Here is a 12,395-nt window from a genome sequence, read left to right on the forward strand (position 1 = left end):
GGGTCTTTTGGGGAAACAATAATCTTTTTATTTTTTGCAAGCACTTGATTGTATTATGGAGCCCTGGTCACGCAGTGAAGAGCTTGGCTGTTAACCAAAAGGTCAGAAGTTCGAATCGACCAGCCACTCCTTGGGAGCCCTGTGGGGCAGTGCTACTCTTTCGAGTCGCTATAAGTCAGAGTCGACTCGACAGCACATAACACCAACAAAAGGCAAACCAGCTAGATTTCAAGTTTGGAGAGAATTCGAAAGTCAGGCTGGGGTTTCCCTAAACCCAATAAGCACATATAAATCAGTTCCCTCCCCCTCTGTCCCTGCTGAGTGCCTTTCTTTCTTCCAGTCCTGACAGTCCCAATCTAAGCATTGTCTAGTCCAGAAGTAAAGCAGCAGGGATTAAGAGCACAGGCTGGTCTGGGCTGCTGGAGCTGGAATCCTCGCTGTCGCGCACCCCTTACTCGCTGTGCAATTCCCTCTAGTTTTTTTTTTTTTTTTTTTACCTCCTCTGAGACTTTTTTTCTTCTGTAAAAAAAGAAAAAACCTCATTGCCTAACAAAAGCAGCGACAAGAAGCCTTGCAGCTTCTGCCTTGATCTCAGAATGCTCAGTCTCCAGATGCTCCCTCTTAGAATTCAGTGTCCACACTGTAAGAAGACCAAGTGACCCTGAGAAGCCATGCGTGGATAACTGCAGTCGAGAGCCCCAGCTGAGCTGCCAGCCAAAACCCAGCATCAACAGACAGCCATGTGAGGGAGCCATCTTGAACATCCAGCCTAGTAGAGCCTTCAGATGACCCCTGCCCCTGCCAACATCTGACTGAAACTGTGTGAAAAATCCCAGATGATAACCACTTAGCTGGCCTTTCCCATTTCCCAAGCCACAAAATTGCAACAGGCTGCTCAGCCATATCTTGAACAGTACCTGAGCCAATTTTTCTTTTCCTTCTTCTTTCTCTCCTTTCCCTCCCCTAGCCCATCCCTGCCTCCAAGTAAGATCCTGATGTTAGCTCCCCAAACGGTTAAGTGTTAACCAATGTTTCCTCTAAGACTGTGGAAAACAAGTGATATTGACCTAAGCCTGTCAAATAAGACGAAGGATGGCGCCAGCTACCCCCTGAGCTGATGGGATAATGCCAGGACAAGATCAACATGTTTGGGATACAACCACCAAAACCAAACAGAAGAAAGAGTGCACATTCCACAAGTCCCTAAAACTTATGGCCCCTTTTCCCTTAAAAACCCAAACCCATCGGTAGTCTGGTGAGACAGACGACTTTAGGAGGAGATCATTCCCCTCTATCTCCATATACCGGTATATGTAATAAAGCTCTCGCTACCCACCTCACCCCTGTCTCAAGAATTGGCTATTTGCAGCGGGCAGCTCTAACTCACGAAATTGCGGTAACAAAATCATGGGCAAAATTGTTTTAAGCTGCTAAGTTTTGGGGAGTAATTTGCTATGCCACAAGACATAATCAGAACGTGACATACACTTCATGGTCTTTTAAGCTCGAAATCCAGATTTTGCAACTCCAAGTCTTGGCATCTTTGTTTCTCTGCCACTTACTGAATTCAGAATTAGTTGGGAGAGACAATGGGTACAGGGAAATATGGTGAATAGGGTGGAGGTACGGGGAAACCCTGGTGGTGTAGTGTTAAGAGCTACAGCTACTAACCAAAAGCAGTTCGAATTCACCAGGAGCTCCTTGGAAACCCTATGGGGGAGTTCTACTCTGTCCTTTAGGGTTGCTCTGAGTCAGAATCGACTCAACAGCAATGGGTTTTGGGTTCCCTCTGTCTCTGCCACTGCCGAACCTTACCTGGTCTATTCCAATTCCTTCGGAACATTTTATCTCATAGGTAAACATGAGTTTTGTAGTTCATGAAGAGTTTTATTTTTCTTATTATAAAAGAATGCAAGTTCATTGTGGGTACAGTAGACATTCATATAAGCTAAAAGGTGAAAAGAAGGAAAAAAAGACCTTATAATCCTACCAGCCAAATGTTAAAGCATTAAATTTCCTGATTTATTATTTTGCCTTTTCCCCTAGAAAAACAGAGGCTTAATATTATGCTGTGGCCTGCTTTAAATTTTTTTTTCAGTTATCATGAGTGTATGTACATGTCAACAAATATTCTTCTGCAATATCATTTCATTTTATTATAATTAGGCAATAAAATTACATATTTTTTCAAAATCAGAGCTATAAAGAAAATAAGAGAGATCGTAAATGGAGAAATCTCATTCGTGCCACTGCTCTCCCAACTTCCCGATCCCATCATCACTTTTATTGGTTTCCTCTGTACCCTCCCAGTTATCCTATTTATGCAGAGGTATTTTTTTTAAGCAAAGATATATAAGAATATATATTTTTATTCCCTCCCTTTCTTACACAAAAGATAAAAGATAAACATTTTGTCATTCACCAGTTGTTTGTTTTTACCAACAACACATTCTAGAGGTCTTTGCCTGTCTCTACAAAAAGACCCTCCTAATCCCTTTTATGTATAATATTTTAAATTACTGGGTTATGTCCCTTGTCTTGGGCTCCCCTTTTCCTGGAAATACAGGTTATTTCCAATTCCTGCTGCATTAAGGCACCTATAGCTGTTTCTTTGCTTATACTTATTCTCTTATAATAAGTTCCTAGAACAAGAATAGATAGGTCAAAGGATATGAATTTTTTTTGAGGCTTTTGATATACATCGCCTGATTGTGACAATGATTTTTAAGAAAACAATTAAACTCATGCTAAACACACGAGCAATTATTGTACCTGTCTCAGGGGATATCCAGCAAACATGTTTTGAGGAATTAAGTGTGATTTAAAACATTGGTCTCCCAAAGATCAAGGTCTGAGCAGCCCCCTCTGATGACAAAGCTCTGATTCTTAAGAGTTTTTGCGACTGTTACTGAAGCCTGATTTTATGTCTCTCATTTCAGGCATTTAATACAAGAATCAGTAACATGCCTACAATTAAGAAGTTCCTGCAGACTGGGAGTCAGAGGAAGCTGCACGCTGATCAGCATTATGTTGATGTTGTCAGACACATTTTGCAGTTCTAATGGCCAGTGGGTCTTATGATGGCAAGAGTCATGACCAATCACACCACCGGCACAAGCCGTCTGTAGTGGATAACGAAGCCAACAGTAGATTCTATAAATAAAGTATCTGAAAATAAAACTAGACTGCCATCAACCACAAATGCCTATTAAATGCCATATGAAAACGTTCATGATATGTGCAGTTTTATTTAAGTTTCTAAGTTTTGGATGATAGTCCACAACTTTTATGAAACGAATGTTCTGTATAAGTAAACAGGAAGCAGATATAGGCCACTGTTCTTACTTTATGCATTAAGATCAGGACTTTCGGGGGGGAGACTGACCAAAGATTTGGAAAGTGGGATCTCTCCAACATCCACACTGATGCTGAGTACTTGTGATAGAAAGAAGTTAAAAAAAAGAAAAGTGAAAAATTGGGAGTAAGTGAGTGAATGATGCCAGGGCATTTTAGAGGTGGGGTGGGGACCAGGGAATGTGCAGGGAGCACCTTTTGAAAATCTGAACAAGTAGGGACAGTTAGATGATCCCCTTCCACCTACTACAGCCACCCTGAGACTGGGTTTTGCTTTGGCGAAACAATTCCAAGTAACACTGAGATTGTTGGAGATAAAACTAATTAATATTTCCTCATATAAATTGACCAAAGATTCTTCAGCCTTGGTATACTTCTTTTAGGGAAAAAAATTTTTTTTAATTGTGCTTTAGGTGAAATTTTACAGTTCCAGTTAATTTCTCATTCAAAATTTTATACACATTTGTTTTGTGACGTTAGTTGCAACAATTACAGTTCTCGTTTCTGCAACTGATCACGTGATTGTAACTGGTATTTAGAACTACCTCCTTCTACCACCCATTCCGTATTCCCTTTGCCATCAGCAAGCACCTCAGCTGGTCATGGTTCTTTGCCTGGTGGGATGGCCTAAACCTTCATACCTGAAGCATCTGGGCCATTAGTAGTCAAGTCAGAATTGGGTTGTTGTAGTTTTCCATTGACTTTAATCACAGGGCATGGTCGTACTAACAGACACCCTAAGGAATCACCTGTATTCCAGACATACTCTTCTTTACCTGCATTATGTAATATGAATCTGATTTCCTCTTGGTAATCAGGATTACCAGTATGGTAACTTCCTTATTTGCCTGTTGATTCAGAGGCTTAAGGAGACTGAAGTGGCTAGGTGGCATTATGAGCTTCCAGTTCAATGAATCAGTGCTGTGTCTTCAGGTGGGAGCATTCCTCCTTTTGGAACTAAGACCTCTAGATCTGCAGAGCATAAGGTTGCAAGGACAGGAAGCAAAAATCTTTTATTTTATTTTAAAAGAATTTTTTTGTTGAACTTAAGATGAAGGTTTACAGAATAAACTAGTTTCTCATTAAACAGTTGGTACACACATTGTTGTATGACATTGGTTACAACCAGGAAGCAAACATCTTGAAGTGGGTCACCAGGGGTAATAGTGAGTGGTGCCACTGCCATTTCCACCCCTTGTTTCCTGGACCCATGAATCCTGGCTATGGGAGAAACAGCACCATATATTGGATGCTGGTTTAGAGCATATGCAGCCTCCTGGAGAGCATTGTCCCAACCCTGCAAGGTATTGCCACCTAGCTGGCACTGTAATTGTGTCTTTAGAAGGCCATTCCATAGTTCTATCAAGCAAGCTGATTCAGGATGCTGGGGAACATGGTAAGACCAGTGAATTTCATGAGCCTAGGCCCATTGCATCACTTCGCTTGCTGTGAAGTGAGTCCCTTGATCTGAGGCAATACTGTGCAGGATACCATGATGGTGAATAATGCATTCTATAAGTCCATGGACAGTAGTTTTGGCAGAGACATTGCATGCAGGGAAGGCAAATTCATATCGAGAGTAAGTATCTATTCCAGTAAGAAAAAAAAGGCTGCCCTCTCCATTATGAAAGTGGTCCAATGTAATGAACTTGCCACCAGGTTGCTGGGTGATCAACTTGAAGGATGGTGCCATATTGGGGACTCAGGGTTGGTCTCTGCTGTGGGCAGATTGGGCACTCAGCAGTTGCTGTAGCCAAGTCGACCTTGGTGAGTGGAAGGCCATGTTGCTGAACCCATGCATAACCTCCATCCCTGACACCATGGCCACTTTGTCCATGACCCCACTGAGCAATGATGGGAGTACCTGGGGAAAGAGGATGACTGGTTTCCACAGAGCATGTGATTCTATCCATTTGATTGTTAAAATCCTCCTCTGCTGAAGTCACCCTTTGGTGAACATTCACATGAGACACAAATGTCTTCACTACTTTGGCCCATTCAGAGGAGCCTATCCACATACCTCTTCCACATACCTCCTTGTCTCCAATTTTCCAATCATGTTCATTTCAAGTCCCTGACTATCCAGCCAAACCACTGGCCACAGTCCATGAATCAGTACACAATCATGCTTCTCACCATTTCTCCTTCCAAGCAAAGTGAACAACCAGGTGCACTGCTTGAAGCTCTGCCCATTGGGAGGATTTTCCTTCACCACCGTCCTTCAGGAAGGTCCCAGAAAGAGGCTGTAATGCTGCCACTGCCCACTTCCAACTGGTGGCTGCATGCTGAGCAGAACCATCTATAAATGAGGCATGAGTTTTCCCTTCCTCAGTCAACTGATCATAAGGAACTCCCCATGAGGCCATAGGTGTACACAGGGAGATGGAAGGTAATGGGACAGGAATGGCGACCATGGACATTTGGGCCACTTACTCACGCAACTTACTTGTACCTCCAGGTCCTGTTCAGGCCTGATCTTGTGTACCACTTCCATTTAATGACAATGTGCTGCTGAGCATCTCCAGCTGTATGACTCTGTGGGTCACACAACATCCAGGTCATGATGGGCGGCTCAGGCCTCATGGTGACTTAGTGTCCCATGGTTAAGTGTTCAGTCTCTACTAACCCCAGTGACAAGCCAAAAGCTGTTTCTCAAAAGAAGAGTAGATATCTGCAGAGAATGGCAGGGCTTTGCTCCAAAATCCTAAGGGTCTGCACTGTGATTCACCAACTGGAGCCTTCCAAAGACTCCAAACAGCATCTCCATCTGCCACTGACATTTCAAGCACCATTGGATCAGCTGGATCATATGACCAAAGGGGCAGAGTGACTTGCATGGCAGCCTGAACCTGTTGCAGAGTCTTCTCTTGCTCTGGGCCCCACTCAAAACTAGTAGCTTTCTGAGTCACTTGATAAATAGACTGGAGTAGCGCACTCAAATAAGGAATATGTTGCCTCCAAAATTCAAAGAGGTCTGCTAGGCATTGTGCCTCCTTTTTAGTTGTGGGAAGAGCCAGATGCAATAACTTATCCTTCACTTTAGAAGGAATGTCTTGACATAGCCCATACCACTGGACCCTTAGAAATTTCACTGAAATGGAAGGTGCCTGAATTTTTGTGAGATTAATTTCCCACTTCTAGCACACAAACATTTTCCAACAAGTCCAGAGTCATTGACACTTCTTCCTTACTAGGTCCAGTCAACATAATGTCATCAACATAATGGATCGGTTTGACTTCTCGTGAAAGGGAAATGTGATCAAGTTCCCTGTGGACTAAATTACGACATATGGCTGAAGAGTTGAAGTAGCCCTGAGGTAGGCAACTGAAGGTGTATTTCTGGCCTTGTCAGCTGCAGGCAAACTGCTTCTGATGGTTCTTTGAAACAGATATGGAGAAAAAGGCATTAGCCAGAGCAATAGCTGCATGCCTGGTACCAGGAGATGTGTTAACTTGCTCAAACAATGAAACTACATCTGGAACAGCAGCTGCAGCTGGAGTCGCCACTTGCTTAAGTTTTCAATAATCCACTGTCATTCTCCAAGATCCATCTGTTTTTTGCACAGGCCAAATAAGGAAGTTGAATGGGAAGGTGGTGGGAATCACCACTCCTGTACCTGCAAATCCTTGACGGCGGCAGTAATCTCTACAGTCCCTCCAGCAATGCAGTTTTGCTTTTGGTTTACTATTTTCCTAGGTAGGGGCATTGCTAACGCCTTCCACAGGCTTTTCCTACCATAATAGCCCTTACTGCATTTGTCAGGGATCCAATGTGGTGGTTCTGCCAGTTGCTGAGTATGTCTATTCTGATGATGCATTCCTGAACTGGGAAAATCACTACTGGATCAGTTTGGGGACCCACTGGACCAACCACCTGTGAGACAGACATGCGCCAAGGCTCCATTTATAACCTGATCTCCATATGCTCCCACTCTGACTGGTGGGCCACAGTGATGTTTTGGGTCTCCTGCAATTAGTGTCAGTTCAGATCCAGTATTCAGTAATCCCTGAAAAATCTGATTATTTTCTTTTCCCCAATGAACAGTCACTCTTTTAAAATACTGTAGATCCCTTTCAGGGAGGCTGGGAGAAAGATTAACAGTATAAGTTTTTGGAAGTGTATTGGACTCCTTCCTCAAGGAAACTTGGGCTTCCCTTCATTCAAGGGGTTGTGGGTCTTTCAACTCGCAAAAGTCTGGGAATTAATTGAGGGGCCCCGACTCTCCATTCTGGCGATTACAGTTAGACTGCTGTTCATTTGACCTAGAATTCATCTGCTTGTACAGATCAAGTAAATATTTAGTAGATTTCCTATCTATTTCACTCCTAGGTACACCATGACTGAGTAACCAACACCATAAGTCCACATGAGTCAGACTATTCTGATTACTGCTTTGGATCTGCTATCCATTATGGTAACCATGTCCACCTTGTCTTTGTTGATTGAGTGCCTCCACTTGGCACCTACCACCATGGGTTCAATCAGCCCCATTGTAGTCAGGTATCTTAATTCAGTCAGGGAGTTTCCACTGTCAAATCTGACTTACATAAAATAGCAATCACAGCAAACTTCAAGAATGGTGGGGCTCCCTTCACAAATTTGTTCCTCACAGCTGTGGTGAAAGGCGTGTCCTCTGGGGACTCCATATGTGGGTCCATGGGTCTAACCTGATAAATCCACTCTAGCATGCCAATTTCCCTAAGCCTTTGGATACCTTCTTCTACAGTATACCAAGGCCATTCTGGTACTTCAACTTGATTTAGTGTAGGCCACAGCATAATCCATGCTTCAGCAACCCAACCGAATAAACTATTAGATCGTTTCCGAACTTCTCGAGCTGAAACATTGAATGAAAAAATCTGTGTTTAGTGAGCCCATATCAATAAACTCAGACTGATCCATCTTTGTTCCCTGCACTGCACCAATATACCACACCCTTAATAGCCATTTCCACACATATTCCCCATATTCCAAGAGTTCTTTTGGAGCGTAGCATACCTCCTTCTGGGTGATACTTTGTTTATCACCTTTTGGGGCTTACTGGTACTTAATTCTAGTTATAGGTCTAGAAGCCAAAATTGGTGGTGGAGAAGTGTTTTAAGAATATTCATCATTGTCTTGTAAAGCTTCTTCCTCAGGCCATGTCCTAGGCAAAGACTCAGGCAAAAATTGTCTAGATGAAGCTAGGTTAATCTCATTAGATGAGGGTGAAGGGGCTAATGCTTTTACTGGGAAGGGTGGTTTAGCAGACAAACATGAAGTAATCTCTTCCAATGGGAGTGAGAGGGCTGATTCTGTTGGCAGGAATGATTCAGTGGAATTTAGGGGCTCAGTGTCTCCAGGTTGCTGACTATCTGCCCATATGTCCCCATCCAAAGTTTCAGGGTCCCATTTCTTCCCATTCAATTCCCTCTATTTAACTTCAGACACCTCTCGGGGCTGGCAATTGAGTTGGTGTTGTCAGTCAGCCACTCTTATGATAAGACTCTGGGTTTGGTTTTCAGCAATATCAGCTCTGTTACTGCAAGAAATAGGCTTTCTTTCAAGGCACAAGTGGAAACTTTGAGGTCGTTTACACAGCACTTAAGATTTGACTCTGAAGCCTGAGCTCATCTCTTTCCTTCATCAGTTTGTCTAGCAAAAGTAGGACCAACCAACCAGCTTCCTTATACTTTTCAATATAACAAAATTGTAGAATGGTATCACATATTAACACCCCCCCACCCCCCGCCACCACAAGCAACTGTCAAAAATTCAAGCCTTGAGTTGCAATATTAAGGGATTCTATGGGGAAAATATTAAACAACACAGGAAGCATCAAAAGAAGATGGAAGGAATACACAGAGTCACCATATAAGTTTTTGTATGAGAGACTGACATAATTTGTAAACTTTCACTTAAAGCACAACAAAATTAAAAAAAAAAAATCAAAAGACGCATTGCATTGAGCAAATCTGCTGCAAAAGCTTTCTTTAAAGTGTTGAAAACCAAAAACGTCACCTTGAAGAGGAAGGTGTGCCTGACCCAAGCCATGGTCTTTTCAATTGCCTCATATGCACGTGAAAGCTGGACAATGCCTGAGGAAGACTAAAGAAGAATTGATGACTTTGAATTGTGGTGTTGGAGAAGAATATTGAGTATACACCATGGACTGCCAAAAGAACAAAAAAATCTGTCTTGGAAGTAGTACGACCAGAATGCTCCTTAGAAGCAAGGATGTCAAGACTAACTCTCACATACTTTGGACATGGTGTCAGGAGGGATCAGTCCCTGGTGAAGGACATCATGCTTGGTAAAGTAAAGGTCAGCAAAAAAGAGCAAGATTCTCAATAAGATGGATTGACAGAGTGGCTGCAACAATGGGCTTAAGCATAACAACATTTATGAAGATGGCATAGGACTAGACAATGTTTTGTACATAGGGTCACTATGAATTGGAACTGACTCAACAGCACCTAGCAGCAACAACATCACACACGCAACCTCCCCAGACCCTCACCTTTCACCAATACCTGATCTATTGGTGGTGATATTTTGTGTATTTGTATTGCCTCCTGATGCCATGGATTAGCAGTGCCCTATTTACTACTGGAAGGAGAATCATCAACATCTTTAAGACTAACCAGACTTGAGAACCAATTTAGAAAACTCATCCTTACAATTTTGTTTCTCCGGAACGATTCTCGGTACAAAATGTCTTAGGCTGCGTTCTCTAGAGAAGAAAACCAGTAAAGTGTATGCATATATAGACACAGATTTATATCAAGGAAATGGCTCATGCAGTTGTCGAGGCTGGAACATCCCAAGTCTGTGAGTGAGGGTAGAGGCTTCTCCTGATTCACGTAGCTGCAGGGGCTGGCGAACACAAGATCGCCAGGTAAAAGAGCAAGGGTCTTACTCACAGGCTGTGAAGACCAGTGAGTCCCAAGATTAGCAGGCAAGACTGCAGGTAAGCTGCTAGCTCTCCTAAGAACCAGAGGTCAGATGAACAGGAGCCAGGGCAAGCAAAAGCATATGAGCCTTGCCAGAATGTCCACTTATATCTGATGGAGGCCACATGCCCAGAGAAACTCCCTTTGAATTGATTGGCTACTCACAGCAGATCCCATGATGGAAGTGATCACACAATATCAAATCTCATCATGGAAGTGTTCCCAACATCATACGACTGCCAAACTGCATAGCTGCCAAAGCGCTGAGAATCATGACCCAGCCAAGCTAACACACAGCCTTAACCATTACATCCCATCACCATCTCAACTACTCTCCATCTCATTACCCTGTTTTAATTTCCTCATCGTGTTTATCACTAGCCACAATCAAGCTTTTCATTGATTTGTTTGTTTACTCTCTTTCCCCACTGCAATGCCGCTGATGAGCAGGAATGTCTTGTGCAGCATAGCACCGATCTTCCATGCCTAGAACAACGCAGGGAACATAACAGATGCTCAGGAAACATTTATTGAATAAAACAATGGATTAAGTCCTTTAAATATTATTCACTGAAACCATAAACTCTAAGAAGATTTCACCGATTTCTGAGGTCAGGTTCTAAATATCTTTTTCTATTGGGTATGCTGGGCTGGTTTGTTGACTTAGAATGTCACAACTATGTTGAAAGTTTCAAAGGACAAAAGTATTGAAACATAGCTATTGGTTGCAGAGGGGAGATGAACAAAGGTTGTGAGAGGCAAGGGAGATCAAAGAGAACACAAACTTTAAAGTTGTGCCAACACATGGTTGCTTATCTAAGCAGCTGTGGTTGGCAGGATGTCACTAATACATATTTGTTCTTCCAGAAGATTTTGGAAAACGGACAGGTTACTGTATATAATGGCCCCAATCATGACACAATTCCCCCAGTACAGTCAGAAAAATTAATATCCACTTTCATTTCAATAGTATATGCAGTGAAACTTGTGAGTGCCAGAACTCAATAAGCCTACCTTGTTTTTCAGGGTCTCGCAAGTTTTCTGTACTTGACAGGGTCAGGCCAGTCTTACCACTTTTCTACTGCTGGTTTTAGTGGAAAATATTTTGAGTTTTCCTTCTCTGACAAATTTCTGCCTTATATAGTTTCCAGCTTTCGCAGGTTTTAGTGTATATAGGATCTCTCCAGGAAAATGGGGGAAGGCTTAAGGATTAAATACCAAAATGTATATTTCTTCTTAACCACAATTTTTCACTATCACAATAATTTTTCACTATCACAAATTACCCTGTGACCATATTCAAAATACTTAATGTCTGGTATGGTAAATATACCACCACCCGTCTGTCAGTTTGTTGTAGTGTGGTGGCTTGTAGGTTGCTATGATGCAGCAAAGCTATGCCACCAGTATTTCAAATACCAGTAGGGCCACCCATGGTGGACAGGTTTCAACACAGCTTCCAGACTAAGACAGACCAGGAAGAAGGCCTGGAGATCTACTTCTGAAAATTAGCGCATGAAAATCCTATTGCTCATAACAGAATAATGCCCAATATTGTGCTGGAAGATGATCTCTCTGGATTAGAAGGCAGTCAAAATACACAGTGGCCGCAACAATAGACTGCAGTATACCAACAATTGTGAAAATGGCACAGGACCAAGAGTCATCATGAGTCAGAGCTAACTTGACAGTACCAACAGTAACTTGACAGTAAAGAACAACAACATGGTAAATATAAATTTGTATATACATATATGGAAACCCTGGTGGCGTAGTGGTTAAGTGCTATGGCTACTAACCGAAAGGTCAGCAGTTCGAATCCACTAGATGCTCCTTGGAAACTCTATGGGGGCAGTTCTACTCTGACCTATAGGGTTGCTATGAGTCGGAATTGACTCGATGGCAACAGGTTTGGTTTGGTCTTTTATACATATACATCAAAAATTTAAATATTTTTATTTCTAAAATAAGCTACATGTAGCATAAAAATGAATAAACCTGTACTGCAAATCAGTCACAAATCATTATAATAATTTCTGATCTTTTGTTGATTTTTATAAGCTGTGCATGTATTTTGGATTGTATGTTGGAGGCTGGTATCTTCCTCT

The sequence above is a fragment of the Loxodonta africana genome, chromosome 1 (assembly GCF_030014295.1).
Source record: "Loxodonta africana isolate mLoxAfr1 chromosome 1, mLoxAfr1.hap2, whole genome shotgun sequence".
NCBI classification, from domain to species: domain Eukaryota; kingdom Metazoa; phylum Chordata; class Mammalia; order Proboscidea; family Elephantidae; genus Loxodonta; species Loxodonta africana.